This window comes from Pinus tabuliformis, chromosome X (assembly GCF_031772625.1).
Source record: "Pinus tabuliformis cultivar Carrire ecotype Pingquan chromosome X, CPIR1, whole genome shotgun sequence".
Classification (NCBI taxonomy): Eukaryota; Viridiplantae; Streptophyta; class Pinopsida; order Pinales; family Pinaceae; genus Pinus; species Pinus tabuliformis.
Genome location: NC_142308.1, coordinates 948,247,255 through 948,269,257, shown reverse-complemented (window position 1 = coordinate 948,269,257; position 22,003 = coordinate 948,247,255).

Genomic DNA, 22,003 nt, shown 5'->3' with positions numbered 1-22,003 from the left:
AACCTCGTATAGAAATTACTTGGATACGAATTCTAAAACACAGAAAATAAACAATGTGAGAGAATAACACATAAAACACATATACACAGAGATTTTCCCCTGGATCCCAAAACCGGGACTACCAGCTTGATTTTTCATTATGTTCCTTTCAATGTTACAATACATATTTATACATGCCAAAGCATCCAATACCATGGACCAAAAACCATCGCGTCCAAAACCATGGACCGAAAAACCATTGCATCCAAAAAACATGTGCGAAAATCATGCACAAAACCATAGGTGGGTCCGCCCAACCTAACATAGGGTCCAAAACCAAAATTTTCCGGGGTGCTGCCCTGGACTCCATAAAGTGGGGTTATGGGTACACCTCAAACCCCCTGTGACCTCCGACCCCCCCACCGCACTACACAATTGGTGCAATAAAGGGGGTGCTCTGCCCCCCCTCTAACCCCCGGGTTAACTATATGGGCTAGTCATGGAAAGAATATAACACAACCCAACAAAAGCCAAGATACCGAAAGACCTAGAGGCCACGAAGAGTGCGCTCCAGACCCTGCTCCTCCCCGACACTATAAGGTTTGAAGGTCCGCCTTTGGGACGAGTACCTACCATGAAGTTCGAGGATTGGGACCTTGCAGACAGTGAGAAGTTCCCACACCTGGCCAAAGAGAGTTTAAAGAAGTAGAATTCAGAGGGGCCCGAGCCGCAAAAATGGTTACGCAGTGTGGAGAAGGCTGGGTTACTCCATCAGCGATGGATAACCCACTGCCACCGCGCACCCATCACCATTTTCATCATCAGGCAGCCACTGTGCCTGGTGCATGATGGGTATCTCTGGTTGGAGGAGCCTATTCCCATCACCGTTGAATTAGACGAAGAAGAGGAAGACTTGCAAGCTCTAATCGCTCAAATTGAGGTGCAAGATGATGTGGAGGAGGATGGCTCACCAATGTCTTCTGCAACAAAGTTACCTACATACATCCCCCCATGAAAAGGGAAAGCTATAGGTTTTAAACCTGTATAAAAATTACCTGCATATGAATTCTAAAACACAGAAAATAAACAATGTGAGAGCATAACACATAAAACATATATACACGGAGATTTTCCCCTGGATCCCAAAATTGGGACTACCAGCTTGATTTTTCATTATGTTCCTTTCAATGTTACAATACATATTTATACATGCTGAAGCATCCAATACCATGGACAAAAACCATCATGTCCAAAACCAAGGACCGAAAAACCATCACGTCCAAAAAACATGTGCGAAAACCATGCACAAAACCATAGGTGGGTCCACCCAACCTAACATAGGGTCCAAAACCAAAATTTTCTGGGGTGCTACCCCGGACCCCATAAAGTGGGGTTACGGGTACACCTCAAACCCCCTGTGACCCCCCCTGCTACACAATCGACACAATGAAGGGGTTGCTCCGTCCCACCTCTAACCCCCCAGTTAACTATGTGGGCTAGTCATGGAAACAATATAACACAACCCAACATTCTCCCACTTGTTGTTTTCTTTCCACAGGGGGCCATAAGAGAGCTTAGTCATTTTTCCAGCCCTGAAATGCCCATTGTCACTCTACACCAATAGAACTTCTTAGAGCTCACAGATTTTGTCAATGCATCTGTAATATTCTTCAAAATGTCCACCTTTACCAGCAACACCTTTTTGTCTTTTATCATATCCCTCACAAAGTGATACTGAACATCAATGTGCTTTGTCTTTGAATGATATGCAGGGTTCTTTACCAAGAAAATTGCACTTTGGCTGTCACAGTCTATCCTTATAGCTCCCTGTACTAACCCCATACTTGAACACAATCTCTGCAACCAAACTGCTTCCTTACTTGCATGAGTGGTTGCCATGTATTCTGCCTTTGTAGTTGATAGTGCCACTATAGATTGTTTCTTACTCATCCAACTGACTGCACCTCCAAATAGGTTAAACACATACCCACTTGTAGATCTTCTTTGATCCAGAACTCCAGCCTAGTCTACATCCACAAAGCCACGAATATCCAACATTCTGTACAATCCTGGTCTTCCTTGGTAGCACAAACCATAATCATTAGTGCCACGCAAATACCTGAAAACCCGCTTCACTGCTGTCCAATGCTCCTTCCTTGGTTTTGACATAAACCTGCTCAATACTCCCATTGCATGTGCAATGTCTGGTCTAGTACAGACCATTACATACATCAGGCTACCGACTGCACTTGCATATGGAACACGGGACATATCCTCTTCCTCTTCTTGTGTCTTGGGACACTATTTAGTAGATAACTTTACACCTACAGGAATAGGAAGCTTCACCAGTTTACTATCATGCATATTAAACCTTTGCAGTATTGTCTCCACATACTTCCTCTGGTTTAACCAGAGCTTCCTCTTTGCCTGATCTCTTTTAATTTCCATGCCAAAAATATAGTTTGCAACACCAAGATCTTTCATGTAGAATTTGGAGGACAATTGGGTCTTCAAATCCTAGATAATTTCTTTGTCATTTCCAACCAGCAACATATCATCCACATACAAGACCAAATAAATAACATGATCACCAATTAATTTAAAATACACACAGTGATCTGCTTTGCTTCTGGTGAAGCCAAGTCCACGTATAAATGTATCAAATTTCTGATACCACATCCTTGGTGACTGTTTTAACCTATACAGAGAGTTCTTTAACTTGCATACCAGTTCTTTCTTACCCTTCACCACAAAGCTTTCAGGTCGCTTCATGTAGATTTCCTCTTCCAAATCCCCGTGAAGAAATGTTGTCTTCACATCCATCTGTTCTACCTCAAAATCAAAAGCAGCAACAACAGATAAAAGTAATCTAATAGAACTTACCTTGGCAACAGGAGAAAAAATATCACCAAAATCAATTCCTGGCACCTGGGAATAACCTTTTGCTACCAACCAAGCTTTGTATTTCTCCACCTTTCCTTCTGCATTTGTTTTCTTCTTGAACACCCAATTGCTGCCAATGGGTTTCCTTCCAGCCGGCAACTCCACTAGATCCCAAGCCTCATTTTTGTGCAAAGATGCCATTTCATCAACTATGGCCTCTTTCCAGAGTTTTCCATCCTCTGAATCCACTGCTTCCTTCACAATTCTGGGATCATCATCAGTAACAGACAAAGCAAAATTTGAACAAAAAGCAGATGGAATATACCTTTTTAGTTGCCTTCTTTCTCGAACTGATCTTCTCACAGTTGGAGTTTGTGGCTCTTCATCTTCTGATTCCTGCTCTGCTGTAGAGTCTGATTCTTCCTCCTTTAGCTCAAACTCTATCTTCTCAGGTTCCTTTGGTCGGACTTCATGTTTATTAACATCTTTCACCTCTCTGAACACCACATCTCAGTTGTACACAACCTTCCTTGTTATTGGGTTCCAAAGCTTATAACCCTTTAAACCATCCTTATACCCAATAAAGATGCACTTTTCAGATTTACTATCCAACTTGGTCCATTTCTCCTTTGGAACATGTACATATTCATCTCATCCAAATACCCTTAGATGTGAAAGAGAGGGTTTCTTACCAGTCCATACCTCTTGTGGAGTTTTATCCTCCAAAGCTGATGAAGGTGACCTATTGACCAGGTAACATGCAGTATCCACCGCCTTTGCCCAAAATTCCTGTCCTAACCCGGCACCACTGAGCGTGCTTCTTGCCCTTTCCATCAACGTCTTGTTCATTCTTTCTGCAACTTCATTTTGCTGAGGTGTATATGGAGTAGTCTTCTGTCATGCTATACAACAATTCCTGTAGAATTCTTCAAATTCCTTACTGCAAAACTCTCCACCATTATCTGTCCTCAACACCTTTATCTTTCTCTCTGTCTGGTTTTCCACGAGAGCCCTAAATTCTTTAAACCTGTCAAAGACTTCAGATTTCTTCTTAAGGAAATATATCCATGTATTCCTTGAGAAGTCATCTATAAATGATACATAGTACATAGACTTACCCAATGATGGAACCTTCACAGGTCCAAACATATCACTGTGCATAAGCTCTAATATTTGTTTCGCCCTCTTACCACCAGAGGGGAAACTCACCCGATTCTACTTCCCATATACACAATTTTCACAGAAATCAAAATCCAGAGAGCTATTACTCATACCTTCTACCATACCTTTACCATGAAGTATTCGAAGGCCCTTCTCTCCAATATGTCCAAGCCTTTGATGCCACAACATGGTCTTCCCTACAGAGACCACTAGATTTTTTGCTCCACTTTTAGGAACCACAGAACTATTGCACCCATCAATAACAGTGCTACCTTGCAGCTTGTACAGAGTTCCAATCCAAACTACCCACATCAATACCAGTGCTCCCCGAACCATTTTGTAGGTATCCTTCTCGAACACTGTTTTTACACCTGCATCTTCAAGCTTGCTTACAGAAATCAGATTTCTGGCTAATGCAGGAATATGTAGAACTCCTGGAAGTGTTCTAACCCTTCCACCTTGCAACTTCAACTTTACTTTTCCACAACCAACGATTCTAGCCTTCTTGTCATTCCCCAAGAAGGCATCACCGCCATCATATTTTTCATACTCGCAGAACCACTCTCTATGGGGAGTGAAGTGAAAGGATGCACCTGAGTCAATCAACCATGCCTCATGATCTACATGTGTACTTGAAGAAGCCAAGTACACATCCCCACCTTCATCTGAGGTGGTTTTCGCCTCTGTAGAAGGAGAATCATCAGATCCCTTTCCTTTATCAGGAGCTTTGGATTTATAGTCCCTTTTGTAGTGCCCTTCCTTTCCGCATTTCCAGCACAACACCTTTACAAGTTTTCTTGGAGATTTAGATCTCCCTCTAGATTTAGATCTCCCACTCGATGGATTATTTTTGTTTCTGTTCTAGGACCATCCTCGAACAGATAAGGCATCACCATTCTAGCTCTCCATATTTTTCTGTCTCATCTCCTCCATCAGCAAGGATGAGACTATTTCATCAAACTGCAAGGCAGTTGCATTGCTACCTATTGCAATAACCAGACTATCCCACGAATCTGGTAGAGAACACAACAAACTGATGCACTTATCTTCATCTGAAATTTTAATATCAACAGATGCTAACTAACTTACCACAGTATTAAATGCATTCAGATGCTCTATCACCGAGTCTCCATCTTTCATCCTTAGGTTATACAACTTTTTCCGCAGGAACAGTTTATTCACGAGAGACTTAGTTTGGTACAAAGTCCCTAACTTGTCCCACAAATCCTTCGCCATAGCTTCCCCTGATACATTCAGCAATAGTGAATCTAAGACACATAATCGTATTGTGCTCTTTGCCTTCTGATCCAACTTATTCCATTCTTCATCGGACAGCCCCGTTGGTTTAGTACCTGGATCTACTGCGATCCACTGATCTTTATCCACCAATAGATCCTCCATCTTGAGTTTCCACAACTCAAAACTCTGACCATTAAATTTCTTGATCTCTATCTTTCCATTGCTCGCCATCTTCTTTCACCACCAGAATCGATCTCGTAGATCTCCCATTGAACAGGGTCTACCACAGGCTTGAGTGAAACCCCTCAGCAACTAAGACGTCCCCTTGAAGCCAAAACAACTCTGATACCAAATGTAGGTTTTAACCCTGTACAGAAATTACCTGCATATGAATTCTAAAACACAGAAAATAAACAATGCGAGAGCAGAACACATAAAACACATATACACAAGATTTTCCCCTGGATCCCAAAACTAGGACTACCAACTTGATTTTTCATTATGTTCCTTTCAATGTTACAATACATATTTATACATGTTGAAGCATCCAATACCATGGACCGAAAACCATTGCATCCAAAACCATGGACCGAAAAACCATTGTGTCCAAAAAACATGTGTTAAATCATGCACAAAACCATAGGTGGGTTCGCCCAACCTAACATAGGGTCCAAAACCAAAATTTTCTGGGGCGTTGCCTTGACCCCATAAAGTGGGGTTACAGGTACACTTCAAACCCCCTGTGACCCCCCTGCTGCACAATTGGTACAACGAAGGGGGTGCTCCGCCCCCCCTCTAACCCCCCCATTAACTATGTGGGCTAGTCGTGGAAAGAATATAACACAACCCAACAAAAGCCAAGATACCGAAAGACCTGGAGGCCATGAAGAGTGCGCCCCAGACCCTGCTCCTCCCCGACACTATAAGGTTTGAAGGTCCGCCTTTGGGACGAGTACCTACCATGAAGTTCGAGGATTGGGACATTGCGGACAGTGAGAAGTTCCCACACCTGGCCACAAAGAGTTTAATGAAGCAGAATTCAGAGGGGCCCAAGTCGCAAAGATGGTTGCGCGGTGTGGAGAAGGCTGGGTTACTCCATCAGCGATGGATACCCCACTACCACCGCGTGCCCATCACCATTTTCATCATCAGGTAGTTACTGTGCTTGGTGCATGATGGGTATCTCTGGTTGGAGGAGCCTATTCCCATCATGGCCGACCTAATTCACAAAATTTCTTGACTGCCCTTCAAAGGACACAACCCTGTGGCCATAGCGGGAAAAAGCAGTGACCTGGCCCTCGCAAAAGTTATGAAGGCCAAGTATAAACTAGAGAAGAAAAAGCGGTGGTACACAATCACAAGAATTAAGGAAAAAGTGGTGCGCGTGGCCACCCAGCTGCTGGCCGGCAAGCTGATGAGGAAATGCTGCACTGACAAAGTACCAATGTTTGTGATTGCGCTGGCAGAGCAGTGCGTGGAGGGGGTACAATTCAACTGGGCGCAGTTCCTCTGCGAGGAGTTTCTGACGAACTTGAAGGAGGCCCAGGAGTAGGGTAAGGCCTTCCACTACACGTGGTTGCTCTTATCCATCTTGTTGGTTGCAAGGAAACTACCAGAGGATAGCCAGTTTCCTAGTATTGAGCATGATCTGCCCGAAGCCGCAAGGTACACCTCGCTTTGGGCTACAAAAGACGCGAAGAAGATTCGCGAGACGAAGGTGTTCTGGGTGTTCATGGAGGTGAGCATCTGAATGTGGATCAACCGATGGCTATGCCTGTCTGCCACGGTTTATAACAGCTTGTAAAGCTCGACAGAGTTCAAGGTGGATATGCATAACCTGTATATTCGAGCGCGCAAGGATCCAGTGCAGAAATGGGTGAAGCTTCTATTCATTGCAACGCATGATGCGATATTCGTAGTGATGGAGTCATGTCCTCCAGAGTGGCTTGCCCTGGACTTGGCAGGAATGGAGAAGGCTGCAGCCCAGCAAAGGAAGAAGGACATCGAGCTATGCATCACGTAGCTGGCTGAAAAGAGGCACTAGGAACAAGAAGTAGCCGCACAGCAGAAGACGATTGATGCAGCAACAACGGTGCAGATGACAGAAACCATAATAGCATGAACAAAAGAGCCTGAGGAGGGCCAGGAGATGTCCACGGGGAAGCAGACTGGGGAAATGGATAGGACAGAAGAGCGTGCGGACCCTGGTTCAGCATCAACCCAACTCAAGCAGTCGCGCATCCCTGAGAAAACAACTCCCAGGAAGAAGGTGATGGCGACAAAGACGTCCGTTGATCCGATCACGCTCATAGAAGGTGATCTTTTTGACATCGGTGAAAAGGTTCACGAGGTCACAAAGGACGTGTTTGAGGAAATGAGGATGGAGCAGAACACTGTGTTGGGGGCGCTCAGCATGTAGCTACAAGACTTACAGGTACAACCACCCCAAACAGGTACAATGGCTCTGTACGTCACAACAGGAACCGCAGAGGCCGAATAGGCGCTACGTGCTCGTAGGGATAACCCTTTCGTGTTGCCCGAAGACGCCCTAGTAGCAGCAAGCGAGGTTGATCGGGCTGTGATGAGCAGCATGAAAGGCATCGGCTTAAACTTGGCAGCCTTGCCACGTAAAACCCTGTACTAGTTACAAGATGGGGTCATCGTGGAGCTCCATGGCAAGGAAGGCCACACGATCCAGGTCTTGAATGAGTAGAAAATCAACATGGATCAGCTTAGCCTCCAGCGTGATGAGTTGGTTGCGTAGGCTCATAGACTGGAGTAGGCGATAGAGGATGCATGTCAGAGCATCCCAGAGATGGCCGTGCCGATAGAGCTACCAGTAGCAGAGCGGGTCCACCAATTGGTGGCCGGAGTCCGCGAGGCGAGGGAGGAAATGACGAAGGTTCAGTTGGAGCTGAACCTGCAGATCGCTGAGCTACAGTTGAAAGCACAACTCTCCACGCCCCCAGAAGTCAGAGGGAAATGTTCTCGCGCTATCCAAACAGGGTTGGAGCAAATTGGCCAAGCGGTACAGGGCTACACCGAGATGTTGGATCAAGAACTAACAATGCTTACATACCTGCAAGAAGATCCAAATCTACAACGCCTAGAGATAGAGGCGTGTGAGTTGCAGCAAGAATACGAAATTGTCTGGGGGATCGTGCAGACGATCATCCTTACTCAATGGCTCGCCAAACTGCAGTAAGCAACGACATTGAGACCAGTTAGACGTCGCGCGAAAAAAATAAGCCTTGCTTAAAGCACACATCCGAAGCTTTCACAATTACAGCTACCATTGAAGGAAAGCTAGCACAAATGCAGGGAATTTATGCAGTTAGAAAGGAATGTGACCTTGCGCATGAAGGTTCATAGATACGCATGCAGCAAGTACAACAGACAACGAAACAGTGTACCGCAGACACCCAAGCTGCACGAGACCTATTGGAGGGCCTTCGTGCTAAGATCGCCGCACCAGCAGAGTGACTCGGGATGAGTCATGATGATTGTGTTTGGGGCTTGTTGGGCATGGGATCCCCTGTAGCAGGTTTTGGGGCTTAAAGCCCGAGTTTTGGTCAATTGTGTTGTAAGACTCCGCGAAGTGCGGGCGCGGAGTGTGAAGGTCTAGGATGAGTCATAGGGTTGTCCGCCCTAAGAATTGTAAAATAATGTGAAGTGTAAAGATAGTTTAAAAAAGAGAGCAAGTAATAGATAGATGCAAAGGCATGGTTAGAGCATAGGGGGAAGTTGAAGTGTATTGGGTCGTAGTAGTAGGAAGAGGCTCTGCAGCTGAGTGCGTAGAGGCCTAGTAAAGTCCACAGCTGAGTGCGCAAACCCCTGCAGCTGAGTGCACAGGGCGAAGTCGGGTTTGTAACTAGAACTGAAATTTAATAAAGAAGACTATTCTATGCATTTGTTCTTGAATCCTTATTTTGATGTTATGCATTGCTATTACTCTATTTAATTATTGCGTGCACTGGATGAATACTCGTATGAATGCTTGTATGTAAATTTAATCTAAGTAATCAGCTAACAGAGACTAATTAAGGAAGACTTGGGTAAATAACACAGGTCGCGTTGCGACTAGAACTGCGCGAAGACAATATCACAGGGCACGGGTGCTCGCAGGTGCGCGTAGTGCAATAAGTGTGAAGGTTGGACTGCATACCAATCACCACATATCAGACATCCCCAGGGTGCAGAAACCTAGTTCTAGCACCCTCCCATACTACTTCGTGTGAGACCTCAGTCCACGCTCCGCAGATTGTTGCTAAAAGGGCCAGTAGTACCGGGATTTGCTTGGCTAAATCACTTCCGAACCTGGGTCAGGCCCCACTAAGCCAACAATTGTGTATAATTCATATGTGGTATTTAGAGAAATAAAATATGTTGTCAAACAAGCATCCTTGCCAAGGGAGGATGAACTAGAGAATATAGAGTTTGACTTGAAGGATAATGAATCCAACTCTACATAAGAACATAAACTAGAAGAAGAAGAACCACATATGTTGGTATTAAGGAGATTAGTTTGGGAAAGAAACCAGCCAGAAAGGTATACTCTACCTAATTTCAGTCAAAAATTTTCTTTACTTATTGATAGGGTCATCATCAGCAATATTCGACCCTATCAAAATTGATGATGATGACCCTATCAATTCGAATGAAGTGAGCTTAGGGAAATTTCGAATTGTGAATATAAAAGGTGATGAATAAGACTCTCACCTATTTACGAAATGCTTGATGAAGATCCCCACTCTGTCTTGATGTAGCTTTTCAATGCTTGAAAATACCTGCAACCACAAACATATGAAGGATTAAAGGCATATGTAACATAAAAATTCAAACAAGCTTAATCAAATGATCAAGGATATTAGAAATTGAAATTGCCTTAATGAATATCCAAAGAACTATAAGCCATTCATCATTTCAGTAAGACACTAGATTGGAAAAATGATTCATTTGTATTAATTCAAGGATGCCTCCCAAATTCCTCCAACCCTCTCCTTAGATGATAAGATTTCCAATCTCAATCCAATAGCATAAGTCTATCTTCTCTAACCTCCTCAATCCCTCTACCCTCTAGTCAATTTATAGGCCAAGAGGAATAAGTTTTAGATCCAAAAGAGGAGGATGAGATCCCCTAACTGGGGGATTAGGGTTCCTTGAGGAAAGGGAATTATGTCATGATTTGAGGGTTTTGGATCAAATAGATATGACCTGGGAGCTTTCAGTTGGGATATATTGGCCCAACAAAGCTTCTAGATCTCACTTTTAATTTTTATTTTTCTTTGATTCACCTGCACGGTCTATAGTGGAAGATAGAGCGAAATTTTGCACTGTTCTTAGGGATAAGTACAACAAATGCGCAGAAACTTCTAGGAAAATTGCACATGTCATACTTAACAAGGTATACAAGCCATTTTCCCAAAAATTCTCATCTTCTTCAAGGGGTTTTTGATTGTTTGACCTCCAAGGGAGTTCAATGAAACATGTTCACGGATGGTGAAAGATCCATTTTATATTGATCAAGTGTCATGGTGAAAAAATGATGCATAACACTTTGGAACTCATCAAATGGCATATTGTACACATCCATTACCGGATCATCATCAGGGGAAACAACACCCCCTTCCTCGCTTGGGGCTGGCTCTACTGATGGAGGTGGTGGAGACTATGGGATGACCTATGGTGCGCTTGACATCATATCAACATCTTCATTATGCGGCTCCTGTTCCATCTCCATGTATGTCACTTCAATCAATTGCTCAATCTACCGAGAAAGCTCCCAATCGTGCATATTTTCACCTTCCTCTTCAAGCATTGGTTAATTCTGTTCCTTCTCTTCAACCTATATCATTGATGTTTCCTTAGTCATTGTGCCTTGACTTTGTTCTGCTTCTTGCTTCCGCTTCTCTTCTCATTCTATCCTCCTCAACTTCTGTTCTCCCTTCAGTGTCTACTCTGTCTCCTACAACTTCAGTTCTGCTTCCTGAAACCTCTACTTTTCTCTCTTCCTTCGCTTTACTCTATATATCCTCTGCTTCCTCTTTGCTTCTACTTCCAAAGTTGATTTCATGATAATAGGATATGCTTTCATCTTGCATATTTTCTCTCCCTCTACACTATTGGGTGTGTGTTATATTTTTTCCATGACAACCCCACATGTAGGGGGGTCAAAGGGGGGTGGTAGCCCCCCCGTACATTGCGTCAGGCACAATAGGGGGGTCACAGGGGGAGCATCGTCCTGGGAATTTTTTTTGGACCCTATATTAGGTGGGTGGATTTACCTATGGTTTTGTGCATGGATTTCGCACATGGTTTTGGGCATGATGGTTTTCTATCCATGGTATTTTGTAGATCCGGTCAAGGGAACTATGGTTATGTTCTATTCTAGGGTTAATCGATTGGGGTTTATGGATGCTTCAACATGTGTATATATATATATATATATATATATATATATATTGATATTGTAACATTGAAAGGAATATAATTAAAAATCAATCTAGTAATCCCGGTTTTGGGATCTAGGGGAAAATCACTATGTATATCTATTTTATGTTTTATGCTCTTGCCATTGTTTATTTTCTATTTTTTAGAATTCATATGCAAGTAATTTCTGTACGGGGTTAAAACCTACATTTGGTATTAGAGTTGTTTCGGCTTCAAGGGGATGCCTTTGCTGTTGAGGGATTTTCCTCAGGCCTGTGGTAGACCCTATTCAGTGGGAGATCTATAGGATCGATTCTTGTTGTGAAAGAAGATGGTGAGCAGTGGAAAGATAGAGATCAAAAAATTTAATGGTTAGAGTTTTGAATTGTGGAAACTCAAGATGGAGGATCTGCTGGTGGATAAAGATCAGTGGATTGCGGTAGATCCAGGTACTAAACCAACAACAATGTTAGCTGAAGACTAGGAAAAGTTGGAGCAGAAGGCAAAGAGCACAATACAATTGTGTGTCTCAGATTCAGTATTGCTGAATGTATTAGGGGAAGCTTCGGCGAAGGCTTTGTGGGACAAGTTAGGATTTCGTGCCAATATAAGTCTCTAGTGAATAAAATGTTCCTAAAAAAAAGCTGTATAACCTGAGGATGAAATATGGAGACTCGGTGAGAGAGCATCTGAATGCCTTTAATACTGTGGTAAGCCAGTTATTATTTTCTGACATTAAAATTTCAGATGAAGATAAGTGCATCAATTTTTTTTGTGTTCTCTACTAGATTCATGGGATAGTCTGGTTGTTGCAATAGGTAACAATGCAACTGCCTTGCATTCTGATGAAATAGTCTCATCCTTATTGTCAGAGGAGATGAGACAAAAAAATATGGAGGGCTAGAATGGTGATGCCTTATCTGTACGAGGACGGTCCCATAACAAAAACAAAAATAAGTCCTTGAGTGGGAGATCTAAATCTAGAGGGAGATCTAAATCTCCAAGAAAACCTGTAAAGGTGCGCTGGAAATGTGGAAAGGAAGGGAACTTTAAAAGGGACTGTAAATCTAAAGCTCTTGAGAAAGGAAATGGATATGATGATGCTCCTTCTACAGAGGCGAAAACCACCTCAGATGAAGGTGGGGATCTGTACTTGGCTTTTTCTTCAAGTACACATGTAGATCATGAGGCATGGTTGATTGACTCAGGTGCATCCTTTCACTTCACTCCCCATAGAGAGTGGTTCTGCGAGTATGATAAATATGATGGTGGTGATGTCTTCTTAGGGGATGATAGGAAGGCTATAATTGTTGGTTGCATAAAAGTCAAGTTGAAGTTGTAAGGTGGAAGGATTAGAAAACTTCCAGGTGTTATACATATTTCTACATTTGCCAGAAATCTGATTTCTGTAAGCAAGTTGGATGATGTAGGTGTAAAAACAGTGTTCGATAAAGATACCTGCAAGATGGTTTGGGGAGCATTGGTATTGATGTGGGGAGTTCAGATTGCAACTCTGTACAAGCTTTAGGGTAGCACTATTATTGATGGGTGCAACAGTTCTGTGGTTCCTGAAAATGGAGCAGGAAATCTTGTGGTCTCTAGAGAAAAGGCCATGCTATGGCATAAAAGGCTTGGACATATTGGAGAGAAGGGCCTTCAAATACTTCATGGTAATGGTATGGTAGAAGGTATGTCTAATTTCTCCCTGGAAATTGATTTCTGTGAAAATTGTGTATATGGGAAACAGAATCGGGTGAGTTTCCCCTCTGGTGCTAAGAGGGCGAAACATATATTAGAGCTTGTGCACAATGATGTGTTCGGACATGTGTCGGTTCCATCACTGGGTAAGTATATGTACTATGTATCATTTACAGATGACTTCTCAAGGAATACATGGATATATTTCCTCAGGAAGAAATCTGAAGTCTTTGATAGGTTTAAAGAATTTAAGGCTCTTGTGGAAAACTAGATAGAGAAGAAGATAAAGGTGTCGAGGACAAATAACAGTGGAGAGTTTTGTAAGAAGGAATTTGAAGAGTTCTGTAAAAAGTGTGGTATAGCATGATAGAAGACTACTCCATACACACCTCAAAAAAATGGAGTTATAGAAAGAATGAACAAGACGTTGATGGAAAAGGAAAGAAGCATGCTCAGTGGTGCCAGGTTATGATAAGAATTATGGGTAGAGGTGGCGGAGACTGCATGTTACCTGGTCAATAGATCACCTTCATCAGCGTTGGAGGATAAGACTCCACAAGAGGTATGGACTGGTAAGAAACCTTCTCTTTCACATCTGAGGGTATTTGGATGTGATGCATATGTGCATGTTCCAAAGGAGAAAATAACCAAGGTGGATAGTAAATCTGAAAGGTGCATCTTTGTTGGATATAAGGATGGTTTAAAAGGTTATAAGCTTTGGAACCAATAAACAAGGAAGGTTGTGTAAAACCACGATATGGTGTTTAGAGAGGTGAAAGATGTTATTAAACATGAAGTCTTACCAAAGGAACTTGAGAAGATAGAGTTTGAGCTAAAGGAGGAAGAATCAGACTCTACAGCAAAAGAGGAATCAGAAGATAAGGAGCCACAAACTCCAGCTGTGAGAAGACCAGTTCAAGAAAGAAGGCAACCAGAAAGGTATAGTCCATCTGCTTTCTATTCAAATTTTTCTTTATCTATTACTGATGATGATCCCAGAACTGTTAGGGAGGCAGTAGATTCAAAGGATGGAAAATTCTGGAAAGAGGCCATGGTTGATGGAATGGAATCTTTGCACAAAAATGAGGCTTGGGATCTGGTGGAGTTTTCGACTGGAAGGAAACCCATTGGAAGAAAATGGGTGTTTAAGAAGAAGATGAATGCAGAAGGCAAGGTGAAGAACTACAAAGTTCGGCAGGTAGAAAAAGGTTATTCTCAGGTGCTGGGAATTGATTTTGGTGATATTTTTTCTCTTGTTGCCAAGGTAGATTCTATTAGATTACTTTTATCTGTCATTGATGCTTTTGATTTTGAGGTAGAACAAATGGATGTGAAGACATCATTTCTTCACTGGGATCTAGAAGAAGAGATCTAAATGAAGCAATCAGAAGGCTTTGCGGTGAAGGGTAAGAAAGAATTGGTATGCAAGTTAAAAAAGTCTCTGTATGGGTTAAAACAGTCACCAAGGATTCGATACCAGAAATTTGATACATTTATATGGGGACTTGGCTTCACCAGAAGCAAAGCAGATCACTATGTGTATTTTAAATTAATTGGTGACCGCGTTATTTATCTCATCTTGTATGTGGATGATATGTTGCTAGTTTGAAATGACAAAGAAATTATCCAAGATTTGAAGACCCAATTGTCCTTCAAATTCGACATGAAAGATATTGGTGCTGCAAACTATATTTTAGGCACATAAATTAAACGAGACCGGGAAAAGAGGAAGCTCTAGTTAAACCAGAGGAATTAGTATGTCGAGACAATACTGTAGAGGTTTAATATGTAGGATAGTAAACCAGTGAAGGTTCCTATTCCTGTAGGTGTAAAGTTATCTACTGAACAGTGTCCCAAGACACAAGAAGAGGAAGAGGACATGTCCCATGTTCCATATGCAAGTGCAGTCGGTAGCCTGATGTATGCAATGGTCTATACTAGACCAGACATTGCACATGCAATGGGAGTATTGAGCAGGTTTATGTCAAAACCAGGGAAGGAGCATTGGACAACAATGAAGTAGGTTTTCAGGTATTTGCATGGCACTAGTGATTATGGTTTGTGTTACCAAGGAAGACCAGGATTGGATAAAGGTTTATACATCCGTGGTTTTTTTGTTGTAGACTGGGCTAGAGATTTAGATCAGAGAAGATCTACAAGTGGGTACGTGTTTAACCTATTTGGAGGTGTAGTCAGTTGGATGAGTAAGAGACAGTCTGTAGTGGCACTTTCAACTACAAAGGCAGAATACATGACAACCACCCATGCAAGCAAGGAAGTAGATTGGTTGCAGAGATTGTGTTCAAGTATGGGGTTAGTACAACGAGCTATAAGGATATACTATGATATCCAAAGTGCAATTTTCTTGGCAAAGAACCCTACTTATCATTCAAAGACAAAGCACATTGATGTTCAGTATCACTTTGTGAGGGATATGGTTGAGGATAAAAAGGTGTTGTTGGTATGTGAGCACTGAGAAGTTCTCTTGTTATAGAGAAACAATGGGCGTTGCAGGGCTAGACCAATGACTAAGCTCTCCTATGGAAAGAAAACAACAAGTGGAAGAATGTTGGGTGTGTGTTATATTCTTCCCATGACTAGCCCCATGAGCAAGGTGTCACGGGGGGGCAACTGCCCCCCCCGTCAGGGGATATGCAGGGGGGCGGTAGCCCCCCTGCATGGGGTTCAGGGCAACGCCTCAAGAAAATAGTTTTGGACCCTATATTAGGTGGGTGGACCTACCTATGGTTTTGTGCATGGATTTCAAACATGGTTTTGGGCACGGTGGTTTACTATCCATGGTATTTTGTATATCTAGTCAAGGGAACTACGATTATGTTCTAATCCAGGGTTAATGGATTGGGGTTTATGGATGCTTCAACATGTATATATATGGATTGTAACATTGAAAGGAATATAATGAAAAATCAATCTAGTAGTCCTGGTTTTGGGATCCAAGGGAAAATATCTATATATATCTATTTTATGTTTTATGCTCTCGCCATTGTTTATTTTCTATTTTTTAGAATTCATATGTAGGTAATTTTTGTACGGGGTTAAAACCTACATAAAGTATCAGTAATATTACGCTTTCTCTTGTCTTACACGATATTTCTGCCTTCTGTTGCTATTGCTTCCGGGGTTGCTAATGTCTGTGGAGCAACATGTGAATTCCCTGCTAAACTGACTGACTCATGGAGCCTGGAGGCATTGTAGCAGTACCTTCATGGATCCTCCTCTGGCTAATGGAATACCTCGTCAATACATGGAAAGTAAAATCTTGCATAATGGTCTTTACAAATACTACAGGGATCATACAAATTAAAGTCCCGAGTGTTGAATTCAAACATTACTATCTCCTTTCCCTCAACATCCACAAATTTCAATTTCTTATCTTGTATAATCCAATTTACAAAGGAAGAGTGGGCCATGGTGCTCTCTTCTTCCCATGTAATGTTGTTGACAACCTTGTGGCAAGATGTTATGATAGTTCTTGCATGACAAGCTTGTCGGTGGCATACCTGGGTAAAACATCCAGAGGCTTCTCTCCACCAAACACTCTAATGAAGGTGCCACCTGGTGAGGCATACTAATTTGCAATGTCTGCTGTCGCCTCCATTACTTCTTGTGACATGCAAGGTGGATCTTATTCAAATATGAGCTTGTACAATGGGATGATGAACTGGCCAGTTAGCTGTGCCATTACTCCTTGATCTGAAATTGATTTCTAGTTAATGTTGTGCTAATATCATTTCCAGATAAAAAAATTTCTTTGCTTTGGTTTGCTTATCCGTAAAGAGTTTATCCATGAGCATGTGATTGTCAATTCATCTAACTTGGTGAAACTTTGTGTTTTGAATGAACTCAAAAGCATGAATTTAAATGGTTTAACAACAACATATAAAAACACAACAAGCACAAATAATAGAGCTCAATACACAATTTTTTGTTTAAGGAGTTCACCCCTCTTGGGCTACATCTCCTTGGTCTAAATTCATAGTGTGGGCCTTTGTATTAGCTTCAATAGTGCTCAAATTTCTGTTACATGCATCTAATGTTCTTGGAACCTGTTCCAATGAGTTTAAAACATTCAAATATATCCGAAATGACTATTTTTTTACTCAATTTGGTTACCAGCTACTTTGGCAATGGCCTCCAACAACTGGTGGCCCTCGGCTTCAAAAATATTCAAGTGACCAAAAACACTTGTAGATGACCTCTTCTACCTCTCTACTCCAATGAGTTCCCAACATGCCAATTAGCCAAAAATGACTATTCATTTTCGAAATTTGGCTGAGAATTGCCTTAGTTATGGCAAAACCAATTTTTCCTAGAAAACCTCCGATAAATTTGGAGAGACTCCAGTTAAGTCCACCAAATTTGGTGGTGGTTCCAGATTTGGTGGCTTTTCCAAAATATCTGCCAACTTAATCTGTCATTAATAGAGAGTTAATTAACAATTAACCATAATTATGGCATTAAACATGCTTAGCGTTGGCCCTCAATCACATATTTGAGGTCGCATGGAGAGGGGGATGTCTCCCTCCTCTCCCTTTCGGCATATACGATAAGCTTAAATACAAGAACATGGAAATTGTTTTAACAAATGTGAACTTGGTTGAACGGTAAGGAAAATGTATTGAGAGGGGGAGGTCATGGGTTCAAACTCGCCTCCGCCCATCCCTTAATCATATTTTTCCAAATAAAACATTAAATGTGCGTTTTGAAATATTATGCTGGACTTGGATTTAATGTGTTCCATTAAACATTTAAATGCCATTACATTAGGACTTTGGTTTAATTGGAATGTGGGTTTTGAAATTCATATATATACACATATATATATCTATATCTATATATATATATATATATATATATATATATATATATATATATATATATATATCTATAGATATATATATATATATATATAATTAATTATATTATAATATATAATTAAAAAAAATCATATAATATAACATAATAATTATATATATATATAAATCAAATTCCATCTTAAAGGTCAATTAGACAATTTCACCTTCCCTGAGACAAACTCGCAAATCCGGAGGTGACACTTGTCACAATGTAACTGGCTGAAACTTGAGAATATTCTATGCATGCTGACTGGGCATCCAGTCAACCCTAGTTAAACTTTTACTTTTTGACCAAACTTTCAGAAGCTCTAACTTTTGCATATGATGTTGGTTTTTTGAATCGTTCATGGTGTTGCAATCCTGGTGACGAACTCTATCCGGTCGTTTAGGTCTGAAGAAATTATGAGCACTTTCTGTTTTAGCTAAAACACTGATCCCTAATCACTCCTTGATAACTGCATTCCAAAAGCAACTTGCAATAGATGTGTACGACAATTTCTCGTGGTGTCCATGTCTAGTTCATGCCAAGGAACTACTTTTGTGCACAAATTGCATCTAGTAAGTATGAAAACATATAGAACCTTGCTTGCTCACCCTCGGGAGGAATCCGAGCTTGTGCTACATGGGCCTTCAACTGTCGAGCCAACAAATTTGACTAGTTGAATGACTTCCCATCATTCACCACTTAGCCCAATAAGGCTTCCCACCCTTCAGGAAAGGTTTCCATGCTCTCCTGACCATGGATCCTACAAGTGAAGATAACAAAGAGCTGGTAGGCCTTCCTGAGGGACTTTTTCTTGTACACATGGGTGGGTGCTTATCGAAACTTTGATGGCTCTTTCATCTAGCCTTGGACAATGTACCTTGTGTTCACGTAGCCGTGGGTAGCATAAAAAAGTGAGTCCATGCTCTCTACAAGCTAGCCAAGTGATACATGTGCTGATTATCTTATGCCCAGAAGGTGGTAAGCTTCTGTCCGCTAGCACTGCTCAATGTCATGGTCTTCTCATCAATGTGTGAGACAATCTAGCCGATGATATCTGCACATGAGAAGGTTGGATATATGCATGCAACCTTGTATAGTATTGAATTCCAAATGCTAAGATACACCTTCCGATGCTCTAAGTCTGCCTTAAAGTCTTTTGCAAAAGCATTTTTAACCCGCTGCCATGTCAGTGATTATTGCTTTTCTATAAACAACTACGTATATTCATCCACTAGAAAATATATTAGTTCTTGCTCAACTGCTTCCCAATATTGCTTTCAATGGTTTCTTTTGAAGAAACTCTCTTAGGTTCCATGCTAACAGTGATTGCTAGAGAGGTGCTCAACAAATGTTGTACTAGTGGGATAGAAAAGATAGTCATGGTAAGCAAATATCAGTCTTAAGCAAATCTACTTACAAGGCAAGTTCAAGCAGAAAATAGAGCATTTGATGGGGAGGATTGCACAATTTGCATTGGCAAGAGGGACTGGTTGCCTATGGGAACTGCGCACTATGCAGTCCCAACAGCTAAGGTTGAGGCTTGTAGCTTGAAACTGCGCAATGCTTAGTTCATCCTGGGCATAGGGCCGGGAAAGACTACACATTGCGCAATCTCAGTGGCCAAGATGACAGACTGGCTCCTGGAATTGCACAGTGCACAGTTGGGTCCATCTTGTATTGTGCACTACACAATTACAGAGACCAAGCTTGTGGCTTGAGCCTTAGGATTGTGCAGTGCCCAACCAAGCAAAGTGAAAACCGACCAAGGGATGTGCATATCTTCCCAAGGGAAGTGTGGAAAACGAGAAGATCTGAGAGATAGTGTGAGATTGAGTGCAGATCTAACTAAGTATGAATAAATACATGTGAATCAAGTGCAACAATTAATCAAATAAAAGGAAACTCAAGTATGTGAGGAGGGTCGCAACGACGACCATAGGTGCAAAACATGAAAACTAATGCGACACTTGGGAAATGAAATCTAAAACTTAAAAGAACAGTTCTACAAGTTGAAACAAGTTAAAACACCAACAACTATGAAGAGAAATAAGTGAAAGAACACTCACACAAGCCAAACAACAAAAATCAATAGAAAAAGCGGCAAAAGACGACAAAAACGAAACTCACCTAGAAAAGCGATGATGATTGCATCGAAGATTCCCTTATCTCCTCAGGAATGATAGAGATCCAAGATTGAATGTGCAAATGAGCTATAAAAGCATCAATTAAATAGATTTGAGCGAATTAAGGTTTATGACGCGCATGCTTAAAATCAAGGAAAAAGTGACACTTGGTGGAAGTTTATAAAAATAGAGAAAGTGCCTCCTTCTGGATACTAAAAACAGATCCCTATTTCCTAGGAATTCTTTTTTCCATTTATTTTTCTTGCCTTTTCAGGGAAACTTTCCATGCACGCTGTCGGGAAATATTGTGTAGCTCTGGGGAACCAGGAAACCTTCCGTTCAGTCCATTGCATAATTTTTGGGCTCAATGCTGGGATGCCTTCCATGACTGCACATTTTCTGAGCTCAAGGCTAACTGTTAGTCTGAACTACGCAATTCCAATCATCAACGCTAGCTACCTTCAAGGATTGCGCAGTTTCTGGAGGCAAGCCCAAAATTGTTGTGTGACCAAGTCAGGAGGTTAGCTTGTGACTTAGAAAGATCATCTACGTGTAAAAAAGAGAAAACACAATCACAAAGAAAAAATATAAGTCTCAGTCAAATCACAAGTAGTTGACAACAATACAAGATAAGCTCCTGTGGATAGGAAGGAAGGCTCCAAAATCAAAGCATATGCAAAATTTTGGAGGATGGTTGTAGCCACTACAACAAGATGATATGTTGTTGATTGGAAATGGCAGAGAAATCATCTTGGAAGTGAAAAATAAGTTGTCCTTTAAATTTTACATGAATGATGTTGATGTTGCAAATTTCTTTTTGGGCATGGAAATTAAAAGAAATAAGGCAAACATGAAACTCTAGTTAAATAGGAGGAAGTATTTAGAGACAATATTACAGATGTTTAATATGCAAAAATGTAAACAAGTAAAGGTCCATAATCTTGTTGGTGTAAAGTTATCAACAAATTAATATCCGAAGAGACAGGATGAGGAAGAGGACATGTCCCGTGTTCCATATTCTAGTGTGGTTGGAAGTTTGATGTATGCAATGGTTTGTACTAGAGAGGACATTTCACACGCAATATGAGTATTGATTAGGTATATGTCAAAACTATGGAATGGGTATTGGACAATATTAAAAGGTTTTTAGGTATTTTCATGGCCCTACTCATTATGGATTGTGCTATTAAGATCAAGATTGGATAAATTGTTGAATATACATGGATTTGTTTATGTATACTAGGATAGAGATCTAGATTGCAAAATATTTACAAGTGGATATGAGTTTAACCTATTTGGAGGATTAATCATTTGGATGAGCAAGAGACAATATGTAGTGGTACTCTCCACTACATAAGTTGAATACATGGAAGCCACTCATGCAAGAAAGGAGGTGGTATGGTTGCAAATATTATGTTCAGGTATTGGGTTGGTACAAGAAGATGTAAGGATGGATTGCAATAGATAAAATTTAATATTCCTATTGAAGAACCCAATTTATCATTCTAATACAAATCAAGTTGATGTTTAGTATCACTTTGTGAGAGATATGATTGAAGACAAGAAGGTGCTATTGGTAGAGGTGGTCACTTTGAAGAATGTTATAGATTTGTTAATAAAATATATGA